At 34.1% G+C, this 14,452-nt stretch overlaps 1 long non-coding RNA gene across 1 annotated transcript; it reads left to right on the forward strand.

Moving 5' to 3' along the window:
* Window positions 1–4,543: 4,543 nt before the first annotated feature.
* Window positions 4,544–12,577, forward strand: LOC129924441 (uncharacterized). The gene is made up of 2 exons (XR_008776382.1): window positions 4,544–6,829; window positions 12,087–12,577. It is a non-coding gene; the product is annotated as an uncharacterized LOC129924441 (long non-coding RNA).
* Window positions 12,578–14,452: the final 1,875 nt, after the last annotated feature.

A 14,452-nucleotide genomic window follows, 5' to 3' on the forward strand; every position in this document is an offset into this window, starting at 1 on the left:
AACAGTCTTCTTGGAATATCATCATCATCATCAAAGTTGACCTTGGCCTGAGAGCTTGAGAGGTTCAAATACTCTTTTGCAAAAGCCCTAGACAGAAAACCCTGCTGTTATGCAAGGGGCGTATATGTCGCCATGGAGGTCGAGAATTTCTGGTTCTTTATATATTGTTTTTAATCTTTTAATAACGTATAAATCGTCATATTACAAAGTCTTCGGGGCTTGCAAAGACCTTCCTTCAGGTAACAGTACCCGGAAAAAAGAAGAAGAGGCAGACAGAGAAAGCGATGGGAAGACAACATAAAAGAATGGACAGGCCTGTCATTGAAGGAGGCTCTATCCAAGGCAAAAGACAAGAGAGGAATGGAGAAAGACGGTTAACTAATCTTGTGTGGTGCTGCAACAGTCACAGACTAGCTTGCAGCGGTTCTCAACCTTTTTTGCTCGGCGACCCCTTATTATAATCCCCCACTCTGCCGCGACCCCCACCCACACAGCAATAGAAGAATAGACAATAACAATCCATATTTTCGATGGTCTTAGGCGACCGCTGGCAAATCGTCAATCGACCCCCAAGGGGGTCGCGACCCACAGGTTGAGAACCCCTGAACTAAGGGATAGCTGATGGTGAAGATGTTTAATTAAAGACGTAGCTTCAAAGAGAACTACATCCTACAGATATGGCGCTCTTGAACCCTTAATTTAGTTTTGTCTATTTATTTAAAAGATCTTTCACATTTCATTTTCTAACTTATTTCTATAGGTTCCATTATATCGCCACCACACATATCGCTTGGTTTTCTTTTTCTCTCTAACTGTATTTTTTATTGCTTAAAGAAAACAGGAACTTTAAATTGAAAGTGTGGACAAAGAGCAGACAACTGTGATTAACTTTTGAGTCTAAATTCTCCAAAATGACGAAACAATGTTAACAAAAAAAGTAGAAAAATCCTTTGATGACGGACTATTTAATTCAGTAAGACTAACGCTGTTTTATTATTGTAAATGTGTTATGATGAAACGGGCTACCTTTCAATTAAAACAACATTTCTTATTCCATAGGCTAGGGCAAATTTGTATAAGTTCTCTTTCTTCCCAAATGAAACGGGTTTGCCTGAGCAATCCAGGAAAACCAATGATTAAGCAAAGTTTTTAAAATCTCTAAAAAAAAACTTGCATACGTCTGTAATTTATATGATAAGATCACATCTACATTAAAAAATATTCACTAGATAGAGTACAAGGTAAAACACAGATCTGGTAACAAAAAATTCTAGACTTACTTTAAACCTTGACAAAACAACACTCTGGGCAATGGAAGAACACGCCAAAATTCCTATTCATTTAGAGACTGGATCGTTAAAGAACTAGATAAAACTAAACAGAGCTCACAAGAGATAAAGATTTTTTTTCTTTTTAAATAGCGTTTAAAAAAACGTGATTATTATATTAAAAATGTCATTCAATATCTTCCGTTTAAAATAAATGGACGGAATTCCTGTGAAACTGTAGCTTATCTCGCACACTTTTTTGCCCCTTCTCTGTTCACTATATCTACATCCGTATTTATGTTTAGAACTTTATCTGGAACATCTATATCATGCTTTATCATTATCATCAGGTATATCTGTCTGTCTGTCTGTCTGTCTGTCTGTCTGTCTGTCTGTCTGTCTGTCTGTCTGTCTGTCTGTCTGTCTATCTATCTATCTATCTATCTATCTATCTATCTATCTATCTATCTATCTATCTATCTATCTATCTATCTATCTAATCTGTCTGTCTTTCACCTTTCTGTGTATCTTTCCTATCACACCATCTCTCTCTTATTCGGCCGTTCCGGAGATCTATTGATGTTCAGTCAGAAGTAATAAGATTATAATTATATAGATAGAAGCAACGGTTAACTAATTAGCATACGCTGCCGCCTCTGTCCAGGGCCAGTGGTGCTTTTGGACGTCTTCAGGCGAGAGTTTGGAGGAATAAATCGCTTCGCCTGCCTACAAAAATCAATGTCTACCTGGCGGTGATTCTCTAAACCCTTCTATACTGAGTCATGGGTATTATACAGAAAGCAACTAAGACTACTTTCACCAAAGATGCTTGCGGTCCATCATGGAAATACGGTGGCAAGACCGCACTACAAACAGCGATGTTCTTGCAAACGCCGGTATGGACAGCATAGAAGGACTTCTTATGGTCCGACAGTCCGTCTTTTTTTGGTGATCTAAAAGGTGGTCAACGTAATAGAGGTGCCCTATGCTTTAAACACCATCTTAGGTGCTAACTTGCCTTACACAGTGGCGTAGCATCCATGGCGCGAAGGGGTTCAATGAACCCGGGCCAACGACCTTTTTGGGGCCCACAACTTGTGGCGTAACAACCATGGCGCGAAGGGGTTCATTGCGCTTGAACTCATGACCAGTTGGGGACACATGAGCACTTGGGATGATACCAAAGTAAAAATAAAATTGTACTTTTGTTAAAACCGATGTCATAAAAAAAAGGTTTGATTCTGTTAAGTGATTGTACAAACATAGACTTTTAAGATTCGTAGAGAGTCATAACGGAATCTAACCCAATGACATTATTACTTACAAAAAAAAAAAGTACGATTTTTGTTCTGGCATTGGATTGTCAATGTACCAATACAGTCAGATTACTAAATTTTTTGTTACACACTCAATTTGTCGTATTGTGGGGAGGAGAGGGCCCACTGAGATATCTTGGACCCGGGCCCACGTGTGCCTTGCTACGCCACTGGCCTTAGCTGACATAGACGAGAGCACCTGGTAGCATGTGGCCTCGGAACGAGACAGCTGGAGGTCACTCAAAAAGGCCGCGGGATACACATTTGAGACCAAAAGAAAATCCGCTGCCGAGGACAGATGCAGACGGCGAAAAGAAAATCTTAATCCACCACCGCCGGACAATGGTTATGCTTGCAACGATGTGGCAAAATATGTAGGCCACAGTTGGGTCTGCGTAGCCACAACAAATTCTGCATTACTCATTAATCTTCGGACTTGAAGACAAGCCTTATTATTATTATATAGATTGACAGATATAGGTCTAGTTTATAATATATTCCTTATATTTTTTCCCTTGCCATTTGTCATGTATGTCATTTTTTGTTAAAAGGTTTATTAAAAAATCAACATTTTCTTATTCAATGTTAGCTAATTCCAATTATTAATGTCCAAAATATCACGTATATGATATTTTTATCTTTATTATATGTAATCACGAATATACTAAATCTCTTTCCAAACAAAACAACTTAAACGTCTTTTCCCCCGCCCCACAAGAAATCTACAAAACATCATTATAAAAATATCAATGAAACTTAAGAATATAAGAACATGACTTTTTTTTTGAAGACGATAATTGTGTTATCTTTTTTAGTACCCTATTTTAGCTAAAGCGAAAGTAAGTCTCTAGAAAAAAATGGAAGAACATAAAGATAGTCTTTCTAAATTTTTCACAAATTTTTTTTTGAAAGTTTATAGTTTCATATATTGACCTATTTATGAATGAAATACATTGCCAGATTTCATAGGACGTTAGATTAAAGTTTCTCTCATAAAATAAACATCTACAATTTTAGTTACACATGTTTATGTATTAAAAAGAGAATACATGTTTTCTGGAATTAGTACTTTAAACTTAAGTTTTATATTTAAATATGTTTCCATCTATATCTTATAACAGTTTTTTTTAGATCAATATTTTATAACAGTATCTTTTGACGGAAGTTTGTGATAGTATTGTAACAATATTGTGTGTCAGTATCTTGTAACATTATCTTGTGAGAGCTTGTCGTTATTATAAATTGCCTTAGTTTCTTGTCACAAAATCTTGTATTCGTATCCTGTGACAGTATCTTCGTCAGTAACTATTACAGTATTTTTCGTCAGTATCCTGCCACAGTCCGTTTCCTCTGTATCATATGACAGTATGATTCAACTGTAACCTGTGACAGTATTGTAATAATTTAAGTGAGGCAACTCAACGAGGACATAGACGTTTATTTACATAGAGACATGACAAACACAAAGGGCATCTGCCTTGAGTACAGCATCTCCATATTGGCTCTCTACTTGGGCGGAAACCGTTAGTCTCTTCATGTCAACATCCTGTTCTAGTTTGGTTACTAGAAGTGCGCATCTCTGCACTAGCCTGGATGGTGGTGCGCATGGCAAAGTCATAACAGCATAATAAACTAGTATCTTATTACAATATGTTGTGCTTCATTTGACTGCATCATGTTACAGTATCATCTAACATTTTATTATTTCAGTTTTCTAAGTTATGATGATATTGTGACAGTACCCTCATTACTTGTGTCAGTGATGTGTTTCTGAGTAGCATTAACCGCTTGGCTAACTATTTAAGGGAATCCAAACTCGATCTGAGTTGTTTTTGCTTAGCCCAATGGCTGGATATAAACCTTTTACTAAAGTGGCATCCTATCCCGGTAATGGGGAAAATGAAACAATTTACCGCACATTAACGGATTGCCCTAAGTAATTTGAAGATTAATGGATTTTGTTAGACACCTTATTTATATAGGTTAGTTATTTTAGTTATTTAGCGACGCACCATAGTAGACGCATATTGAACGGGACTAGTGACGTTTGGGATATGTTGGGTTAGAGACCGAAAAATCAGTTAGCGATATAACATTACAGGGTAACGACGTGTTTAGTGACAGAGACTTCTACTGTGGCCTTTTATCAGAATAAATCCATGTGAACTTGTTCATCAGTGTTGACTACATCTCTTCACTTGTTAAAAACAGATGTACTTGTTTTTGTCTGACTTGTTGGTCAACTACACGTAATACACCCGAACAATTACACCCAAACGATTGCAGAGTAATTGGTTGACTTCAAGACAGCCTGAACTAGCAACATCACAGTGGCGACCCCGAACCTCGAAGCCGGACCCCCGATGAAGCTGAACATCGAACCGGACCTCGAAGCAGAACGTTTACTCAGGTGAGGGTCGTGCACTCGAAGATATAAGATTTCATCGGAGTACGGCTGAACACAGCATCATCGCAGAGTGACTTTGTTCTAGATCTACAAGCAGTCGTCGCCTGTTTGATCGCACGTTCAACGAGCCGTTAACTCAGGGTGACCTTCGTCAGGACAGTAATCATCGCAACGTCTGGTCTACTTAACCAGTATACTATCAAAGCAAGCCTGATCTTCATATGCTGTATCGACCTACAACCAGAGAAACCGTTCATTCATAACGGGTGAGAGATCGTTGGTGAACCTGTTGGACATATTTTTTCTTCGTCATAGGAGCCACATCGAGTATCAAGTTTTACCTCGTCAGTTTCGAGAAGGACAGTTTGCCCGCTGTCAGAAGTATTGTGAGTACTACAAGTTTGGTAGCTAACTAAATCGAAATCGCTCTGTCGTCTTACCCTTGGAGAGATTCTTGTAGAGCAGTTTGCTCATTGAACCGGTTGCTTGCCACTTTTATAACGGTCACTGTGTTTAACCTTTGGAAGGTTAGTGAAGTAATCTTTATCAGTACTGAACATTGATCTATTTAGTATTCGTCGGTCTAGACCATACCTAGACTTGTTAGCAGTGAAGTTGTGGAAACAGCTACATCCACTTAATTTCGTTGTAAAAACCGTTAATCGTCTAACGGAACGTCGTCGGAGGTGACCTTGGTTTCACCTAGTCTACATTGGACAGTTTGGTCTAGTGAAGCAGAGTACAACAGCAAACTTCGTCGTACTACCAGAGTAGCAGCAGAAGCAGTGAACTATTTTAGAGAACCGTTATTCGTCAGCCCAGATCAAGTCATCGTCAAGAAAGTCGTTATTCGTCAGCCCAGATCAAGTCATCGTCAAGAAAGCCGTTATTCGTCAGTCCAGATCAAGACATCGTCAAGAAATTCGTTATTCGTCAGTCGTCCAGATCAAGTTGCCGTCAAGAGACTGTTATTTGTCAGTAGTTATCTACACAAGTCAAGTCATCGCCAGAAGAACCGTTAACCTATTCGTCAGTAACTGTGTACACAAAGTCGTCGGAACTACACATACGGTCATCAACAGTCGTCAAAGAAACTGGAACATTTTGCTGTGGCATATCAGGACATCTGTGGCATTACGTGGGATACTGGTAGCACCGGAGAACAGAGTCAGAACTGGAAGAGAGGCAGTGGAATTTGTTGTGATCTAGCATATTCGGGAGTCCGAACAAAGGGATCTTTCTTATCAAAAGCTAAGTGCCATTTTTCTTATTAGTATATGTTTAGATTGCCCTTAGAAATAGATTTTGTCTAAATTTGGTACGTTAGCCTGAGTAAAATCAGGTGGTGCGCCTTAAAACCCGTCGGGGTAGAAGACGTAATTTAGATGAAAAGCTATATTATACGTTTAGAGTTGTAATTTGTTTTGTTTGTGTAAACGTCATATCCGTTGTTGCCTGGTTACTTCGTGACGTCATCATTGTGTGCCATATTGTCATATCCCAACCCATAGCGATAGTCTCATTTAATTATTTCATTTGTTTATATTATTTTAAATTATTTATTTTTATTAATTTAATTAGATCTGTATTTTTTTTTTCACTTAATGATAGAAAGTGCGGGTAGGATTCTTTCATTGTGAATCAGACTAAAATAATTTTTAGTTTGAGCGGTTAAAATCAAATATGATTTTGCCATGAGAATAATGCCGAAACTGGCTATGTAGTCAAACACTATCGTCTGGCTAAATTTAGATCTGCAAATTGTTGTACATCTCTTTGGTACAATTTAATTATCTAGACTCTAATTTGAAATATTATTAATTGAAAAATGAATGAAGGTAGTACATTCTAGATAATATATATATCTTGTTGAAGATATATTTGACATTGTATACACATATTTGTTTCGTATGGTTAAATAGAACCATAATCTACTCTAGATCTAGACTCTAGACAGTCGTTGAATTTACTCTAGACACTTCAGTCATACCAGATTTTAAAATTGATCATAGTTATTCATACTAGATCTAATAGTCATAGTGCTCTTGATAACTATAGATCTAAATAGTATTATTATACATACTATAATATACTAGATTTAAATTTGTGTGATACTAGACCTAATATACAGATCTGAATATAACTCAGACTAGATTTATACATTTACTAAATCTATAGGTAGAGACATAACACTTAAAACTGGTATAAAAGTGTGTAAAAACCTAAATATAAAATAAATTTAAAGTATAGCCATAACTAATATAGGCTAAGTAAAAATATATAAATTTGGGTGAAAATAACATACAATGGCTACATCATCATATGTGGACCTTAAGGAGGTTAAGGAAGCAGCTATGCAGGATGGAAAGGCCATGGAGCTAAAAGGAAAGGACTTAGCAGCTTATGTACAGCAAGTTGTGAGGGAAGAAACGGAACGTCAAAGACAGAAAGAAGAGATAGAAAGGCAAGACAAAGAAAGAGAAAAAATTAGAGAACATGAAGCCAAAATGGAGAAGATGAGATTGGACGCAGCACAAGCCAGAGTCCAAACTGAACAAGGAAATAACACAAATAACTCAAATAATTATACCACTCAAAGAGACAACCCTAATTCGCAGACATGGCTAAAGAGAAAAATACAAAGTTTTGATGAACAGAAGGATGACATTGGTGATTTCCTGAAAAGATATGAGGCAAAAATGTCTACATTTAATATGCCTGAAGAAGAATGGTCTGAAATACTGATAGACTTTGTTCATGGTCAAGCTCTAACAATATGCCAAAATCATGACCATCATATTGATGATAGTTATCAAGTTTTAAAAAGAGAGTTATTGAATGCCTATGGTCATAATGCTACAACTTTTAGAAAGAAATACTTTGACAATATACCATCATTAGGAATAGAACCCCAAACTACTATTAATATGGAAAAGGATTTTTTCAATAAGTGGGTAAAATTAGAAAAAGTGAATAGCTCTTATGAAGGATTAAAAAATTTTATTTTAGTGGACAACTTTGTAAATAAATGTGATCCTCAATTACAATCTTTTATTAGAGAAAGAAACCCAAAAACTATAGATGAAATAACAGAGATAATGAGAGTATACAAAAATGCCTATCCAAATAAACCATTTTCTGATAGAGATAAGAGCAAAGTAGATTTAATAGGATACACCAAAGAAAATGTTGATAGAAGTAGAAATAGAAACAGATCAAATAGTGGAAATAGAAAATATAGTGAAATAACCTGTTTTAAATGTCAAGGAAAAGGTCATATAGCAGCTAACTGTAGAAGAGGGAATAGTAGGTCTGGAAGTAGAAATAGATACAATGAACAAAATAACAGTAGATATAGGAGTAGAGATAGGAATGACAGGGGAAATTATAGAAATAGGAGTTACAGTAGGGAATACAAAAATAAAGGTGCAGATAGGGTATATTTCATGGAAGGAAATAGGAACAATTTTGCAGTGTACCCAGGGTTTGTAGATAGAATTCCGGTGGAATTAATCAGAGATTCAGGTTGTAACACTTTGGCAGTAAAAACTAAATTTGTCAAACCTCATTGGTATAAAGGGTTTACTAAGAAAGTAGAATTAGCAGATGGCACCGTAAGGGAATTTAAAGCTATAAGGGTATACATTGAAACTCCATTTTTCACTGGCTATTGTGATGGCATTGCAATACCAGAAATGAGATATGATATGTTAGTAGGAAACATAAAAGGAGTTAAAGAATGTTCAAGAAAAGAATTAGAAGACTGGCAAAACAAATACAAAAACATAAGACAAAATCATGAAAACATAGAAACACAAAATATAACAAGTATGGTAATAACAAGATCAATGAATAAACAAGATGAGAAACAGGAAAATACAATAAATGTAATAAGTAAGGATGAAGAAAAAGAAACCAGTAAGGTAATACAAATAGAAAATACAGATGTTAAGGAAAGAGAGATAGAAAATGAAACACAAAATAGTCTTGAAACACAAATATCTCAAAGTGAAAAAGAAACAATACCCAAATTTGCATTAGAACAAATGAATGATAATATTATTGGGAAAATTTATTCAAGAATATCAGATAAAAACAATAATAATCCAATGGAGAAATTTTGTATAGAGAATAAAATATTATTTAGACAAACAAGTAATGATAACAAGAAAATAAAACAACTTGTCTTACCACAGAAATATTGGAAAGATGTTTTAATCATGACACATGATAATAATTTAGCAGCACATAGGGGAGTAAAGAAATGTTATAGGAATTTGTCAAAACAAGTATTTTGGCCTAAAATGAAAGCAACAATCAACAAATACATAAACTCATGTGACATATGTCAAAAGAGATCTAATAAAAGCCTAGTGAATAAAGCACCTATTCAAGAAATGGATGAACCTACAGCACCATTTCAGAAAGTATCTATTGATTTAATAGGTCCTTTAATTCAAACTGAAAATAATAACAAATACATTCTAACAGTAATAGACATGTTTAGTAGATACCCAGAGGCAATCCCATTATCAAATACAAGTGCAGAGAATATCATTAATGCCATAACTCAAAAAGTAATTACAAGACATGGTATACCTAAAATTATATTGAGTGATCAGGGATCTCAGTTTAAGTCAGAACAATTTAAGAAATGGACTAAACAATACAATATACAACACATATACTCTTCGGTTTATCACCCGGAGAGTAATGGTTTATGTGAACGATATGGTGGTTCATTAAAAAGATCATTAACAAAGATAATTCAGAATAATCAGAACAAGTGGGATCATTACATTAACTATGTACTATTTGCTCATAGAAACAACATCCATGAAGCAACACAATTTTCACCATATGAAATAATACATGGAAGAAAACCTAGAGATGAATTAGATGTTTTTAAAGAAAATATAATAAGCAATGAGAATAAATTAAACAATGACAGTGAAACAACAATCACAACAGAATTGAAAGAAATATGGACTCAAGCATATAACAACAACAAGAAGTACAAACAAAGTGCTCATGAGAATCTAAATAAGAAAAGACAATTGAAAACACTAGAAGTAGGAAACAATGTATTAATATTAATAAATGACCTGAAAAATAAAATTGGTAAACAATGGAAAGGTCCATTTAAGGTGATAAAACAAATTAGTGATGTGAATTATCAAATTGAAATAAATGGGAAAATTAAAACATATCACATAAATAATTTGAAACTGTATCATGATAGAGAAGATGAGTTAATACAAAACATTCAGGAGGAAATAGAAAATACATTTTCAGAAAGAGAAGAATGCTTAATGATAATAACAAATGAAAATCACAATGAAAATGATATTAAGGAAATACCTGTAATAGAAACAAAAGAGAATCAAACTTGGCAAAAGATTAATCTTAATAATTTAACTAAGGAAAAGTCAAAAGACATAACTAAAATAATACAGGAATACAAAGAAATTTTTTCCAGTATACCAGGAAAAACAAATATTATTAAACATGACATTAAAGTAACAGACTCAAAACCTATCAAGCTTAAGCCATATAGAATACCGCTACATTTACAAGACAAAGTAAAGAAAGAAATAGACAATTTACTAGAATCAGGTATAATTGAACCATCAACATCTCCTTATGCTTCACCAATTGTGATAGCCAAAAAGAAGAATGGAGATATAAGGTTATGTATTGATTATAGGAAACTTAACAACATCACAGAATTTGACCCATATCCAATGCCAAATATAGAGGATATTTTACATAAATTAAATGGAGCAAAATTTTTTACTAAATTGGATTTAACTAAAGGTTATTGGCAAATACCTTTAACAGAAAATGCAAAACCTTACACAGCATTTGTAACACCATATGGTATTTTTCAATGGAATTATATGAGTTTTGGATTAGTAAATGCACCTGCCACATTTAATAGAATGATGAACATGATAATTGGAAACAAAGAAAATGTTATTTGCTATTTGGATGACATATGTATTTTTAATAATAGTTGGGAGGAACATTTGGTAGATGTAAAAGAAGTGTTCAAAATAATAAAAGAAAGTGGACTTACAATCCAAGCAGAAAAAGTAGAAATAGGATTGGAGGAAATAATTTTTTTAGGACATAAAGTAAATAACAACATGATTAGCCCTATTGAAGATAACATAAAGAAAGTACTTAATATTGAAATACCTACAACAAAAAGACAAATTAAAAGCATATTGGGAATAGTAAATTATTACAGAAAGTTTATAAAGAACTTAGCAGAAATAGTGAATCCATTAAATGACTTACTTAAAAAAGGAAAACCTCAAAAAGTAGTTTGTAATGAGGAATGTGTGAAAGCTATTGACAGAATTAAAGATGTTTTTAGTCATGAACTAATATTAAGACTACCTGATAAAGACAAAATATTTTATGTCACAACTGATGCATCTGGTAATGCTATTGGTGGTTGTCTAATGCAGAACTATGATAACTTACATCCTATATTATATGTAAGCAGAAAATTGTCAGAGGCAGAGAAAAAATATAGTGTCATTGAAAGAGAAGCTTTAGCTGTAATATGGGTAATTACTAAGCTAGAGAGCTATTTAATAGGAAGGAAATTCATATTATTAACTGATCATAAACCTATTCAGTATATACAGCAAAAGAGCATGAAAAACAGTCGTGTTTATAGATGGTTCTTAGCACTACAGGAATATAAATTTGAAGTGAAAGCTATTAGTGGATCTGTGAATATTGTAGCTGATCTATTGTCTAGAATGACATTGAAGTGAAACAATTTTGTAAATAAACTATGATTATATTGAGTATGTAATATATATTAATATATTGACACCATTTATATGTTATGGAAAAGGGAGATAAGTAAATTTGATGTTAAGCATTTGAAAGTAAGTATAGATATTTTTTTTTGTATGAATCATTTCATATATCATTGACGAAAGTTAGTTCTATGGAAAAGGGTGAGTATAAAAGAAAAATGGACAAAAGCGTATAAAAGGGTGGTAAGAAAAAAAAAAATTATTGAATGTGTAAATAAAGTATATAATTGTTTTTTGAAATGTTGTATTTTATCAGATTACTGCCAGTGAAGAACACTTGTGACGTGTGACGTGCCCATAAGATGCCACATTTTCTTTTATGATGAACTGTGTACTAATGAAGATGATTTTGGAATGTTATGAACTGTTATGAACATTGACATGAATATGAGGAACTGTCAAGATGAAGATGTCAAGATAAAGAGATCAAGATTTTATGTTTGTGGTCTTCCCCTTAAATTGAAAATGCCCTTGTAAGACTTGACAGTAGTGGAAAAATATTGACATATTTTTTTTTCAAGGGGGGGAGGAATCTGTTAGACACCTTATTTATATAGGTTAGTTATTTTAGTTATTTAGCGACGCACCATAGTAGACGCATATTGAACGGGACTAGTGACGTTTGGGATATGTTGGGTTAGAGACCGAAAAATCAGTTAGCGATATAACATTACAGGGTAACGACGTGTTTAGTGACAGAGACTTCTACTGTGGCCTTTTATCAGAATAAATCCATGTGAACTTGTTCATCAGTGTTGACTACATCTCTTCACTTGTTAAAAACAGATGTACTTGTTTTTGTCTGACTTGTTGGTCAACTACACGTAATACACCCGAACAATTACACCCAAACGATTGCAGAGTAATTGGTTGACTTCAAGACAGCCTGAACTAGCAACATCACAATTTCTATAGCTTAGAGGTAAATTATATACTTACTTTTAATTTTGAAATGTCGATGCGTTACTTAATGACGGCCTGTCATTGATATCGGAAATCACATATTAGATCTATAAAAGTCAAATATTAAATTAGAATTGAAACAAGTGAAACACTTTGCGTACATCTCAATAAAACATGCATATTATAAAAGAACGAGACTTTTAATTAAAAAAACAACAACAGCATATCTCTATCAGACCGTTCCAAAGAGTACACTTTTCTTATTAAGGGTCGGCAACTGATTGTGAAAATAATAAAAATTGCAATCTTCAAATTTACCGATTACCTCCCTTGAGAAATAGGGCAAGACAAAGAAATAATTAGCTATTGTTGTTTCAACTCGGAGCTTAAAAACCAGGCGCGAGTCTGTCACCTTAAAATGCAAAAAAAAAAAAAATTATTTCAATCTTTTTTTTTTCAGTCTTTCTGTCAGACAATCATTTTCTAATTATTATGTCTGCGAGAATAATTATTTTGTGTAGAATGGAGACGTTTCGTCATCATTGCTAATTAGATAATACAACAGAAGACAACAAAGGCGTGATTTATTATTTGTTACCAATATGGCATAGATAGATTGGTACTGAAAAGTACATGAGCTCTATATAAAAACTTGGAACGCTAAATCTACTCTCTGCTAATTAGCTTTTATTGTAATTTACTTTGTAGTCTTAATTGTATCTCGAATTATTTTTTTTTTCTTTTCTTTTTTAGTCCATTGCATACAATGGTATTCTCAATTTCGCAATACAAACTTATCTTATAAAATACAGACGTTACTTCACAAAAGAAAATAATTACCTCCTACGTGTCTCTTGGTTAGTCTATTCATGCGTGTTTTTTTTTTTTTAAATCAATGACTTTAACTCTGCCAGGTCATTGGTTTTACTGGCTAGCTCAGGCAACCCATTCCATGCTCTAATAGCACTAAGGAAGAAGGAGTATTTGTACAAATTTGTCCTAGCATACGGAACGAGGAATATGCCTTTATCTTTGGGTTATTCTGATTATTTTATTAGATTTTGTATTTGTATTTGAAGATTAGGGTTCAAAAATTTTTAGTCTTATCCAATTTTATGCGGAGGCCAATTTTGGGTGCCCCTCTATCTAGGCTCTCCGTCATTTCTTGTATGCATTTATGTGAAGCCCGAGCAGTGCAACCGTCATTCGTTGTTTCTTCACGCCATGGAATACCAAAGGCAGTCTGGTTCATTGCTCTCCTCATTATGTAGTCCATGGCGAGGAGGAAAAGGAAGGGAGATAAGATGCGCCCCTGTCTCAACCTGTCTCGATGTTACAAAACTCGGTTGTTCCTTCTTCTGTTCTTCTTCTTCTTATCTTATACAATACTGACGTTACTTCAAAAAAAAAAAAAAAAAAGAAGATGAATACGTCCTACGCGTCATGCATTTAGTCATGCATTTTAAACATGTTTTAATATATATTTTTGTTTTTGGGAATCCTGTTGGTGTAATGCATATACTTTTTTGTGTGCGTTTGATTGTGTATGTATGTGTGTGTGTGTTGTATCGGGATTTATTTTAAGACGTCTTATATATTCTAGAAATTAACTACCAGCTTTCGCGTGCAGATTTGATATGTGTGTGTGTGGATGTTTGTGTGCGTGTGTGTACAAACAACTTTCCGTTATGTAAAAAAAATGAAATAAAAAAAGTAATT

Source organism: Biomphalaria glabrata, chromosome 2 (assembly GCF_947242115.1).
Source record: "Biomphalaria glabrata chromosome 2, xgBioGlab47.1, whole genome shotgun sequence".
NCBI lineage: Eukaryota > Metazoa > Mollusca > Gastropoda > Planorbidae > Biomphalaria > Biomphalaria glabrata.